Source organism: Pteropus medius, unplaced genomic scaffold (genome assembly GCF_902729225.1).
Source record: "Pteropus medius unplaced genomic scaffold, Ma_sr-lr_union100, whole genome shotgun sequence".
NCBI lineage: Eukaryota > Metazoa > Chordata > Mammalia > Chiroptera > Pteropodidae > Pteropus > Pteropus medius.
In genome coordinates, this window is record NW_024349799.1 from 2549005 (window position 1) to 2562911 (window position 13907).

A 13907-nucleotide genomic window follows, 5' to 3' on the forward strand; every position below is an offset into this window, starting at 1 on the left:
GTCCTAGTGTAACCTGGACCAAGCCTTTTGAGCTTAAAAGCCAAAATTTGAGGAATGATGTCTACCTCCTTGAATAAAAGAGACCCACATGGTAAATTGAGAGTACAGATGAAAATACACAGATTAACATTTAACAGTATTGTCCCCATGCTATTAGAACCTTGATATGAACTTTAACACCTTGGAGAAACCAATCTCAGTTGACCTTTTACCAAGGAGAAATTCAGTCAAGGTGTATCCAGTCATCTTTCAAGATGGCAAATTCACAAATTCCACTCTCTTATTTTCTCTGATTCCCCAAAAAGGGTCTCATCTATGATCAAAGTCTTTTTTTTTTTTTACATATCTTTGAAGGTATAATTAGCTACCATAGTAACTATAAATTATAATCTTTCTTTGACTTTCTAGACAACCTAAATAAGATGCCGTCACTTTCCCCCTACAATTAATACTCCCTGAAGAAATATCTAAGTGCCGTGATCTATTGCTAAATTTGGAGTATGGAGGCAAAAATTTGGTCATTTTCACCAGCAGTTGCGGTGGTAGCAAATTTACTAAATTCAGAAAAATACGTGGACATACAACTTGAGTTAACAAAACAAATTGACTAGGCACTTATTTAACTGAAAGTCAAGTATCTGTTGAAAAAGTCTTCTTTAAGCTTTGACAAAAATACGGAGAACAGAAGGGAGTATTATTATTATTGTTGTTGTTGTTGTTGTTGTTATTGTTGTTGTTACTGCTGCCACTCATTTAACTGATGCACTGAATTATAGGCCTAAAAGTTCATACACTGTCACTCTTCAGAGCATTTACTGCCAATTTACAGTGAAATATTGTAAAAATTAAGCTATACTCCTATCCTTACAGTTAATGAGGGGGCAGAGAAGCAAACTTACATCTGAAAAATATGGAAGTGTTTTCCAGACACTGTGGTAAGCATGCTACAAGGTTCTTTCCATTCAATCATAATAATAAACATAGACGTAGGTTCCATTATTCCTATTTTACGGATGCAGAAAAACAACTTCTAAAAGACAGAGACTTGTCCAGAGTCAACCTTGTTAGTAAAAGACAGATCCTGTAGTTCAACTCTGGACTGTAAGTTGAACAAAATTTTTCTCATTTTCTTTTCCTGAGCCTAACTCTTTTCAGTGAACGATACCATGACTTAGATTCATTGAGGGATGGCTCCATCCTGGTGATGGGTGATTCTTGCCTCCGAGGATATCTGGGTCACACCCAGGACCAACTTTACTTAGCTCTCAGGGAAGGGGAGATCCTGGCTGTCCCCTCATTTCCATTAGTTTTCTCCACCCCTAACTCCATGATCTTCTTTTATTTCTAAGAGAGGGTGAAAGATATGAAAAAAATTGAGCACACATTATGTTCCAAATGCTTACAACAATTTTACAATCTGTATAGTATTCTCTACTTTATAGCTTGAAAAACTAGAGCTCAGATTGTAAAAATAGATTTAAAAATATATCCAATACTGAAATTAAAAAATAAGATAGATATTCTAAAAACAAAGTTAAAATGTGTGCAAGTTCACATTATTAAAATGTAAAGCAAGAGTCAAACCCAGATTTGCCTGTCTTCTAAAAACCTCTTCTTTTTACACTATTTATTTATTTAGTAAATATTTATTGAGGGCCTGGCTATGTGCTGGAGTTGGATATAAATTAGTAAATAAAATAGACAGATCTTGTCCTCAAGTACAGAAGAAAGACAATAGGTAGCAAATAAACAAATAACTATTATAGTACTACTGTGAGAGAGAATAGCTGGGGAGTCTTCTTCGATATTAAGTATGTTAAATATGATATATAATCTATTATATTTATATTAATTCATAGGCTAAACTAGGGAAAGTGGATGGTCTGAGAGGTTCTCTGTGAGGAGAAGGCAGTTAAACTGAAGAGTGGGGTGTAGAGAAACCCGCCAGAGATAGAATGTGCAGAAGGCATTCTGGGCAGAGAAGAGAATATGTGAAGGCCCCAGGACAGTAAAGAGTCTGATGTGTTTAAGGGGCATGAAGAACTTAACTCAGCTGGAGAGGAGTCTTTTGGGGGAAGAACGTCATGGGATAAGTTGCATATATAGGCAGGGGTGGGTCATATAGGGAATTGAGGTCATTTAATGAATATGGATGATGATGATGATGATGATGATGAGGATGAGGATGATGATGATGATTAGAAACAGGTAACTCTAGCTGCTCCGTGATGACGGTATTTGAAGGAAGAGCAAGTGATAAGGAGTTATCTGAGCAAGTTGTGATGGTGGTTTATGCTAACAAGGGGATAATGGGTATATATGTGGAGGGAGAGGGTAATGGGTATATATATATATATTATGTATAATATATATATTATGTATAATATTTATATATATTATGTATATAGACACACACTATATAATATGCAGTCTTATAGTAAATTTAGTAAATAGTACAGTAAATATATAGTAAATACATAAAAGGTATGGAGGAGAAAGAGCCAGGACTTGTGTGAGTCAAAGGAGGAATCAGGCCAATTTGCAAGTTTCTGGTATAACTTATTACTTAGACAATAAAACCTGTGGAGATAAACATATTTGGAGAGAAAATCTAGTTTGTTTTTGGGTATGCATGATTTGAGATATTAAGTAGACTACTGTTTGTATGAATTTGGAGCTCAAAAGAGTAATTTGAACAGGAGATATAATTCCTGAGTCATCGGCTTGCAGATGTCATTTAAAATAATAAGAATAGATAAATTCAGCTAAAGACAATTTAGAAAGATAGAGAAGATAGCCTAAAACTTAGCCATGAGGTATCCTATGTCTAAAGTTAGATTGGAAGAGAAGGATCCTTCAAAGGAGAGAAGGGAAGTCATACGATGGAGGGGCCAAACACAAGGATGTAAAGTGCTGCTGAGGGATCTTGAACCCTCTGCAACAATGAAATGGTTATGCTGTCTACACTGTCCAGGATGGATCTGATTTTCATATGGAAATACTGTTTTGATGTAGGTCTTAAAGAAAAACAACTGAAAATTGGCCACTGAATTTGGCGACAGGAGGTTATTGTTGGCACTGACCAGGAAGGTATTAAAATGGAAGTGGAAGCCAGTCTAGTGTAGGTAGAGGCGAAGAAATGAAAACAAGTTTGCGATGACATTTTTGGAATATTGCTTCTGAAGGGGAGAGGAGAAATGGAATAAGAGTGACAGGAATATGAGAGTTCAAGAGAAGGGTGTTTTATTTGAGTGAATGGAAGGTGCCATTTATTTATTTTTTCATCAGATGTTTTTTGAGCACCACGACGTTTCAGCACCATTTCATTACCCTGGAGATGGACCTGTGAATTCGATAAGCAAGATCTCTACTCTCACAGGATTTGCGGTCTATTAGGTGAGGGAAGACAATAAACAATAAACAATAAATTAACTACAGGGCAATTATATAGAGTGATAAGTACTATACAAAAAACAAAATAAAGTAATAGGAGCAAGAGTGACCACAAAGGGAGTGAGGGCTATTTAAATAGGAGGATCAAGCAGGGCCTTTTCAAAAAGGAAAATAAGCTGGGACTGGAGTTATAAGAAAAAGCCAGCCTAAGAAATAAAAGAGCGAGTCTGAATGCTGCTGGGGATGACCCAATAGACAGGTAAAGGCCGATAGTGTAGGATGAGTGAAGGCACAAAGTCGAAGAGATATGGGAAAATGGGATAGGAGGAAGGATTTTTCTTCAGAGTTGAGCCAAATGGCTTGGATGACATGAAGAGACTGAAGAATTATTGTTAGTGAGGAACTTGAGCAGGCATGTTGAAAGCACAGGAGGGGACGATCAAACATGGGATGCTTACAGTCATGATTAGGAGGTGGCATGTTCTTGGTAATGACAAGCCTGGGGCATGATATCGAAGACAGAAGTTGAGGAAAAGTGTTTTGGGTATAGAGGTAGTGGTCTTCAGAATCGAGGGTGAGAAACAAAGAGGGTGGGTATTAGATAGATCACCCACATCACCCACATGGTTGTTAAAATCAGCAAGAATGATGACTAAAATTGTATGAAGGGGAGGAATATGAACCAGAACTAATTTTTTACAATATGATATATGACTAGATAATCGGTTGCAGCAGGATCGTTTATCTGCAGGGAGAAAACCTCAAATAAACAGGGTGTTGCAAGAGAGTTACAGCTTTCAAGTTGGAATAGGGAGCAGGGAGGGTATTGACATTACCTCTCTATCTTAAGATATGTAGGAGTTGGGGGGAAAAAAAAACAGTCTTTGCTTGGGAGACTTTTGTCAGGCTATTGGTTCTTTAGTTAACAGCCATTCCCCATCTCTTCCTTTTTGCTTAAAATCCCAATCATGTATCCAGTACCAGAGGGTTAATAATTATTGGTCTGCAATGACAAAGTCAATATCATTTCCCTTCCAATGCTTTTTTGTATAACCTTCTTTGTATGCAAGGTTATGACCAAAGGACATGCATTCAACAAAATATATCTTTGAGCACCTGCATGCACATCAGCATGGTTCTGGGTGCTGAGGATATAGCCATGAACGAAGCACACAAAAGCCATGCTCTTATGGAGCTTACATTATAATGAGGGGAAGCAGACAAACAAATAAGTACATATTTCAAACAGTATTAAGTACTTTAAAAAAAGACATGGTGGAGGACAGAGTATATCAGGGAGTTGCTATATTAGAAAGTGGAAATCTTCTCAGAGGTTCTTGGAGACTTTTTGTTGTCTCTTCAAAAAGATGATTGTGAGAGGTGAGTTCATTGTTATCTCCCCTTCCTCATTTTGCTCTAGATGTGAATACGATGCCTGGGGCTATAGCAGCCACTGTGTGACTATGGGACAATAAACATGAGGACAAAATGTCAAGATGCTAAGGTTAGCAGAGTGAAAAGTTAGAAACAGACTGGGCATCACTGATATGTTGCCCTAAATTTAAAAACAACGTTTTCTAGACTTCTTGCTATGTGCGATAATTAAATGTCTTTATTGCATAAGCCACTATGAGTCTTTCTCCTTTTTGAAGCTGAAAGTATCCTGTTACAGAGCTACATGGGAAGCAATGCCATATGGAGAAGACCAAGTTTCAACTAAGACAAAGGGCTGAGTAAATGCTTAGAGAGGATAAGTCAAGGATTTTAGAAATTACTAATCAGAAATTAGGAACTTGAGGAATCAAGGAGTAGGATTTGAGAAGGATGGGAAAGTGAGTACCAATTTAGCGTATTCGTTATATATTACTCTGTAACAAAGTACTCCAAAACATATGGCTTAAACATTAAATATTTATTATCTCACATGTCTGCAGTCCAGGAATTCAGGAGTGGCTTACCTAGGTGGTTCTGGCTAAGAGCTTCTCATCTGGTTGCAGTCAAAATGTTAGCTAGGGCTGCAGCCATCTGAAGACTTGACTGAGGCTGGGGGATCTGCTTCTAAATGACTCATTCGACTTGGCTATTGGCAGAAACCTCAGTTGTCATCCTTTGTGCCCCTCCATAGAACTGCTTACACATCCTCACATGCCAGCTAGTTTCCTCCCAAAGCAAGCAGTCCAGGAGAGCAAGGTGAAAGTTTTAATATCTTTTAAATCAGCGATCCCCAACCTTTTTGGCACCAGGGACCAGTGCTCCTATGAGAATCTAATGCCTGATGATCTGAAGTGGAGCTGAGGTGGTGATGTTAGCTCTAGAGAGCAGCTGCAAATACAGATGAAGCTTCGCTCACTGCTCGCCTCCTGCTGTGTGGCCCAGTTCCTAACAGGCCATGGACCAGTACCGGTCTGCGGCTGGGGGATTCAGGACCCCTGTTTTAAATCTAACTTGAGAAGTCACACTTTGTTTGTAGGTAGATTATAGGAGAGACTTAGACTTCTGATGGTGAATGAGGCAAGTTAGGATGTAAGGCATGATGGGATTAGTCCCAATAATCTCTTATAGGAAACTAGCAATCTGTTCTAGTGTTGTTGTTTTGATTATGTTATTAAATGAAGTCTTTCAGGCAAATATTCCTTCATGAAGCTCTTGGTAATGAGATCTCAATGACTGATGGCCGCTTCCCAGGACATCACTGGGCAGTATGGCTGAGCGAGGAGTTTGAAGGTGCAAAAATAGAAAAAGAGCAGACTGAAACTTCAGTTCAATTCTAATTCTGGCTGCACCAACCTCTCTCACAACTGGAAACTGGAGAGCCATTATTGACCTTAGTTCTTCCAGCAAACACCCCACCCCATCTTCCTTTAATTCCATTCTAAAAAACCATTTTTAAACTCTTACTTCTCTCTTGGCACAACCAGTGTGTTATTCTTCACCACAAAGGCTCTCTCTACTCAGTAATTTAAAGCAGTTTATGTCAGAACGATATTAATTATGTCAGGGTCTATTGAAACCCCTTATGAAAGATATTCTGTCGTTGTTTTTGTTGTTGTTGTTGTCATTATGAATTAAACACAGAGAAACTGCTCTTTTTACCATGACCATGGGAGCCCACTGGATGGAGGAATTCAATCAATAAGAGCAGTTAGGGGGGATTAAGGACAAGTCAACTTTTCAAAAGCATGAAGTATATAGTTTCTAAAATACCCATTTCTGGGTATAGGCTTAAGACCAATATCTTTTGCTTGTAACTTGTTTTAGCAAAATTCCAGCATTTAATTATTAGTTTGGTGAATGACCACACCAGACCATTTAGTGTAACATGACAGGCCCTAAAGGGAGTAGTCAGTAATTTGAAACACTAACCATGTGTTTTGTCTAAAAAATTAATACCTGAAGCATGATTAGAGTGGCATGGTTCCACCAATCAAAATGTAGAAGAAACTCCATGATATTAATAAAGGCAACTACTGTTCTGGCATATGGCAAACACAATAGATGCTATTTATTAAGTATTTACTATGTACCATTGCTATAGATGCATTATCTCAGTTCATCTTCTTGATCAACATATGAGCTAGATAACAAATGAGGCTAATATTTACTAAACACACACTATGTTTCACAAGTTTTTACATGTGTTATTTATCTTTCCCAATCCTTGTAATATTATTATCCCTGTGTTAAAGATTAAAAAACTGAGGATTGGAAAGTTTAACATTGACAGTAAATAATGGAGGCAAGATTTGAACTGAGACTTATTTAACTCTGGTGCCCATATGCTTAACAGATACTACCTAAAAAAGATACTAAAATGTAACTCATTCTGACTTACCTTGAGGAAGCAGAAGATTATGGACTGGATAGGGGTAAAATTTTAATTCTCCACATTTGAAAACTATTTAGTTTCATTCATTTGTGTTTAACTATGAATAGTGCTTCCTGTTGGGCTAGTTAATAAGAGATTTTTGAATTTCTTTTAATGGTTAGCGAATGGATTTGTAATTGTACAGATAGATTTAAAGAGCTTGCAAAGAACTTGTTAGAATATAACAAGTAGCTACCATTTATTACAGACATTAACACAAGTATGGACCACGACCCTGAAATATAAACCTACTCAACAACAATTCATCCCCACCTTCCTCATTTTCAGCAATTTTAGTTGGTCTATCCTCTTTTTCTGGTCTTATGCTGCAGGTGAAGTGAGCCCACAGTCTAGTCTAAGGGCGGAATCATGATGAAACTAAACCATTTATAGAGATGCAACTGCCCTTGCCAGTGACTGGCCTAGGCATAGGTGTATAGCACAGTTCTAGCCAATGAGGCATAAAGAACAAGCTGCATAGGGATTTTTGGGAAGCTTTTCTTCATTGAAAGCACATATTCTTTTCCCCTTCTGGTCATTGTCATGTTTGTGTGTAATGCCTAAACAGCTGTCTTATGACAATGAGGGGAGCTGGACGACCACTAAGGATGACAGAGAGAAAATGGGTGGGGGAACCCTGGAGTCATGATGATGTCACTTTGTTAAATCACGAACCCTGCTTGCCCTACCTCAGAACTTCCTGCTATGTGAGATAATATATTTTCTGTGTCAAGTCAGATAAATTGGGTTTTTGCAATCTATAGCTTAAAGCTTCCTAACTGATAAATTTATCATCCCTATTATGCCAGGAAGGAAAATGGAGCTCAAGAAAACTGAGTACTTGATTAAGGTCACGTCCAATAAGTGATGGAGCAGGATATATACCTAAGTCTGCATAATCACTGTAACACACCAGCTCTCAATCTTCCTCTGTAGACTCCATTTGTGTTGCAAAATCGCTTTCTCATTGGGAGAGTTGTAGTCTTCCCAAGTTCTCCAGGACACTTTGCCAGCATAGGTATACAAAAAGCTTTCAATTTCGTTCTTCAGGGCTAGAGATTAAAATGTCTTGATGGTTTGCCAATTTCATAGGGAAAACGTCAGACTCCTTGATAATGCCTGCGAGGCCTTGTCAATCTGGCCTGTACTTTCCTCTCCAACTTTTTTTGCTATTCAGACAGCATCATGATGGAGGACCCAGGACAGGTCTTTTTTCACTTCCTCTAAATACATTCTCCTTCCAGCCTCAGAGTATCTGCCAGTTCTGTTCCCTCTGCTCATACCACTCTCATTCCTCCTGTGTACTGAGATCCTTCCTTCTTATTCTTCAGGTAATAGCTTGACATCACTTCCTGTCCTCTTTTTAGTTTTCCAATTCTCCTTCAAAGCACTTATCACAGTGACATTGACTTATATCTCCATGTTCATTTGTTTAATGTCTGTCTTCTCCACTAAATTGCAAGCTCTAGAATGGCAGGGATTCTTTCAGTCTTGTTTACCACTTTTTCTTGGGCTCCTAGCCAAGGGGATTGAATTTAGAATAGGCTCCATAAATATTTGTTGAATGAGTGAATGGATGATGAATGAAGAAACTCTCTACTCCTTGTGGTCCTTGCATAGCCCCTGCCAATTACAGTCCCCAGGCTTTCTGTCTCTAGTGGAGAGTTTATGATGTGTTTCTGACCATCTTATTTCACCAAAACCCTACATACAGTGATTTGCCAAGGAACACTCAAGGTTTCTTTCTGATATTTTATAGAGAGATACAAGAGAAAGTAGCCTTCTTCTTTCCCTGGGATCTTTAAGCCAGAAGAGCTGGTGGCCATGCCCTTCTGTTCTCACTTCCCCCACTACAAAGAAGGAATAGAATACAAGTAGCAAAGAGAAACAAAATAGAGAGAGGAGAGAGAGAGGAAGAGAGAGGGAGGGAGGGAGGGAGGGGGAGAAAGAGAGAGACAGAGACAGAGAGACAGAGAGAGATAGAGACAGAGACAGGAAGAGGGAGAGAAGAGCTCTAACATAGAAAGATCCAGATATAGGGACAACATTTGGGTTCCCAGAGTCCTTGGAGCTAGCTCCATTCCCTGCACAAGCTAGTTATTATATGAAACAGCGCTTGTCTTTTGTTTTTACCATTTTCAGATGGATTTCTGGCAATTGCAGCAAACAGTATTAGAAAGCACATTCCGATGTTTAGACTAATGAAAACTACAGGAAGAAAAGAAAATATCACTCTTGGACATGCTTAGTTTCAAATGCTTCTGGGAATGCCCAGGAAAGATGTTCAAGGGGCAGTGAAGCACAGGGGCCTGGTGTCCAGGAGACAGGGTCGGTCTAGCAGTATAGATTTATAGTGAGTCAGAATAAAGTTGATTGTTGCAGCTATGAGCCTAGATAAAATAGTTCATGGAAAGCATGGAGAGTAAGAGAAAATAGAAACCAGAGAAAGAATTCTGGGGAGCTCTCTTTTAAAGGAACATGGGTAGATGTAGAAGAGACGTTCAAGGCTGCTGAGTGTCTGAGAGGAAGGAGAATTAGGAAAGAGTTCCTTCCAGAAGCTGGAGGTGTAAATAATTTCAAAATGGATGGCATGCGAAGAATTCTAAATGATTCAGAAGGGGTGTATGATAAGGTCTGCATTCATTAGGGTAGCTAGGTTATGCCGCAATAACAAATTCATCTCAGTTATTGAGAACTCCATTGGCTTAAGATAACAAAGGTTTATTATATGTCACATGACTTTTGCTGGTTGATGTTTCATGTAGTTAGTTAGTCAAGGCTCTGGGTGACAGAGGGTCCTCCATCTTGTAACCTGTAGCATCCTTGGTTAATGGGACGGAAGAAGAGAGACTACAAATGAGCTGTTCCCTGCCTCAGTCTGAAAGAAACACACAATGACTTGGCACACATTTCACTGGCTATATGGTCATATGACCCTGTCTGCTTAGCAGGACACTAAGAAATATAGGGCACAACAATGGAATATTGGATTTGGTGAGCATTATCAGGCCATTGGTGATTTTAAAAAAAGCAGATCCACTGGAGCAATGAGGCTGGAAACCAGCTTGGAGTTAGCAAATGAATGGAAGGTGACCACCTGAGGTACTTTACAGACTTCCATAGACTTTACAGGATTTAATCTTGGTACAATCTTGTGAACTAGGTATTATTGTTACAGTTTTACAAAGGAGGAAATCAAGGCTCAGTTAAGGTCACTTAGTGGTTCAACTATTAGTTATTGAGTTTTTGCCAAATGCAGAACTGAGGTTTCGGGAATAGCAAACCAGAAACACATCCTGCTTTTGTGGAGCTTACAGTCATATAATTATACAACTAAATATGAAATCACAGCTTTGAAGCATGCTGCGAATGAAAATCTAAGATGCTATATAAAAGAGCCTGTAAATAGCCTGTTCTGTGGATGGGGAATGCTTCCACAGGGAGGTGATGAGTCAGAGATCAGCTAGCAGAGTTGGTGGTGAGAGGAAGTTGGGAGTGGTTTGTCTGTTCCCCAGACAGAGGAAAGAGTATGTGCAGGGCGTCATGGCACGCAAGCAGAATTTGAGGTACTGGTCAGAAAGATAGTATGGCCAGATCATAAGAAGCCAGGGGGAAAAGGCACCGTGTAAGACCTAGTTTAAGATGTGACATGCACAGGGACATTCCTATGGGACAAGTTGAAGATAATAAAGCCATCCTATACTTCAGAAGAAGTCTGTCGGCTTATCTGTGTTTCCAGGAGAAAGGGATTGCCCCAAATCATCAACCAAAGTAATAGAGAGATACTAAGATTCTAACCCAAATATGGCCTACTCAAAGCCAGTCCACCCTTTGCTCAACTCCAAATGCCTCTACAGATAGTAAGCCAGAGATGCAGCAGGCCTTGGTTAGGCAAGTTCTGATTTGGAGGAACCAGGACAAGTGTTCTTATCACGTAGTATCCCTCCCACAGAAAATTTCACACTGAATTCACAAATAGGTGGCCCCATTTTCTATATGATGTGGAACATTTTCTTTCTCTCCCCGCTCTCTCTCTGGACGAAAGGACTCACAAGGCTCCTTATAAGTAATTTTATCAGGTTTCAAGTCTTTCTCACTTTTATTCTCCAATTTTCCCAGAAAATGAAGAGCAGCGTTGAGCTGTTTTTTTCCAAGGGCTGCTTTGGAAAGAGTTTGCTTCATTCACCTACAGCTCTGAAGACATTCAGGCTGAACTACCGAAAGTCCTGCTGTCAGATTTTGCTTAGTTTCTCATGAGTTAAAATCAGCCTGATAAAGACTCGACAGAAGTGCTGAGGCTGTGCAGGGAGAGGAGGTGTCTTTTGTTATTGAGATATTTTTGTTTATACAGACTTTGAAAATAAACATCATTTTTGTCCCTCCCCCTTTCTCATGTCTATAAAGAAAGATGAAGAAGAAGAATAGCCATGTCCTTTGAGGGCAGCATTCACAGGAGAATAATATCAAGACCGTATCTTCTCTGGCATCGGAAGCAATCTATCTATGAAACTTTTATATATATATACATATACATATATATTTTTTAATTTTTATTTATTTATTTTTTATTTTTTAGGCGAGGCAACCCTTGGTTGACCTCACAGATTGCAAGGACCTTGTTAGCTTACAATCCCTTATTTTTTTTATTTTTTACGCCTACAACACCTGGTCTTCCTAGGTGGTCTCCCATCCAAGTACTAACCAGGCCCGACCCTGCTTAGCTTCCGAGACCAGACGGGATCGGGCCTGTTCGGAGTGGCATGGCTGTAGACTATTTACGAAACTCTTGAAGTCACGAATGTGGCTCCGGTACCCGCCTTTTGTTTTTAAAAATTGCAAGTTCCCAGCAGCTGTCCCTTAGAGCATTGAGGTGACTTCAGTGCCCTGCCATCCCTACCGCCTCCTAAATGTTCTGCTCTAGCTCCTCACTCATATTCTTGAACTCAAACATCATTCCAATAGGAATTTTACAAAAGACATTTTTCTTTGGCAGGAAAACTGAGAAAAAGCATTGACTCTCACACACATAGCTCTCTCCAAGAAAGTTTTAAATTGGGGTACCATTTGAACTTGTACTTATTTATTCAAGAGTTAAGTCATGGGAGCCTGCGATGTGACTGGGGTGGTTTAGCACAGTTCTTCTGAGTGGAGGGCTCTGACATGGGGCTGCTCGGGTCCCCATCCTGCATCCTAGTTGTTAACTGGTTAACAACAGACAAGGAATAGGAGGAAGTTACCTAAACTGTCTGTTTCCTCAGTGGATGGTCTTGGTGGTAAATAAGATAATTCCAGTAAAGAGAGTAGTACAGTGTCTGGCAGGGCAACAACCCTGAGGACCTTGGCTATTAGGGGAGTCTGTTAGGGCGGTAATGCTGTCCTCAGGATACATTCCCCCTGCCCAACATTTCACTGTCCTCATCAACTGTTATTTTTAGCCCACATTAATTGAGTATCTAGTATATGAGCCCAAAAGATTCTAGAGTTCGAGTGAATGAATGAGGCTTGGGTCCCAGCCCTCAGGTTGCTCACAGCCAGTCTCGGTACACCGATGGGCCGTCCGAGACCAGGATGGAGGCATTCTTGCTCTACCTCATTCCACCCTCAGAGGACAGAGCTCTCTCTTAGGGCCCTCGTGAACATCATGATGCTTCATGCACTCTGCATCCCCAAGGCTGCAGCAGCCTCCTGTTCTGTAAGCACTGTAGATAGGCGATGAGCACACTCAAGCAAGGAAAAGGAGAGCTCCCAGATGAAGCCAGAAAGAACAGTGGATACCAGGACAGTGATACCAAGTAGCTGTGTCCCCGATGCCGGGCTGTTTCCCCTCAAGCGGGCAAGCCAGGTAGAGGAGCGGAGGAGCCACTTGAAAGGTTTGGCCTTGTCCTGCTGTCTCTGAGGTGACTGGGGAAAGAAAAGGGACAGACGGCATGAGCCTCCTGTCACCTGATTATTTATAGTCCCTCTTAGCTCCTGATGGCCTTCGGTGGCCGGGCCTCCGCAGTGTGCCAAATGGAAAGGTGATCCCACAGGTCCAAGCGGCTTCAGGAAGGAACTGCCTTCTGCTCTGCCCAAAGGAGACAACTATCTCCGTCCTAAACATCCCTGGAGACTGACGGAGCCCAAGGCTGGAGGCTGGCAGGAGGGGACTCCTGCTGTTCCCATCCCCTTGTTTCTCAGGAGAAAAAGGAGCAGAACCTCTCTCAGATGCGTCCTCTGCTGATTTTCTTCTCCCTGTGCCTCTGATCCCAGTTGCCTGTCTTCCCTCTTCACTGCTCTGTGTTTTCTTTTGTTCATAACTTCTGCTGCTATTACTAAAAAAAAGGAAGCAATGGAACATAATCAGGAGATGGAAGCCTTGGTGCGTGCAGAGTTTTGGCCTAGCCCCCCTGAGGGAACCGGTTACAGCAACTGAGTGACCTTGCGTGGCCCCGATCCTGCAATAGGCACTAGAGAAACAGGGAAACAAATGCCCACACCTTTTCTTTCTCTTTCTCCTTTTACACACAGAACATGGGTTTCAAATGAGGCAAAGTCTGTCACCCATCCTTACTTTATTTGCTGCCGGGCCAGGAACTCCAAAATCTCTCCTTTAGCATACTTTCCTCACCTCTGCCTGCAGCAGCCTCTGCCCCTAACCTGCTGCTCCACC

At 40.5% G+C, this 13907-nt stretch overlaps 1 pseudogene; it reads right to left on the reverse strand.

Annotated features, from left to right (window-relative positions):
• Positions 1 to 11911: 11911 nt before the first annotated feature.
• LOC120621382 (uncharacterized) lies at positions 11912 to 12030 on the reverse strand (annotated as a pseudogene).
• Positions 12031 to 13907: the final 1877 nt, after the last annotated feature.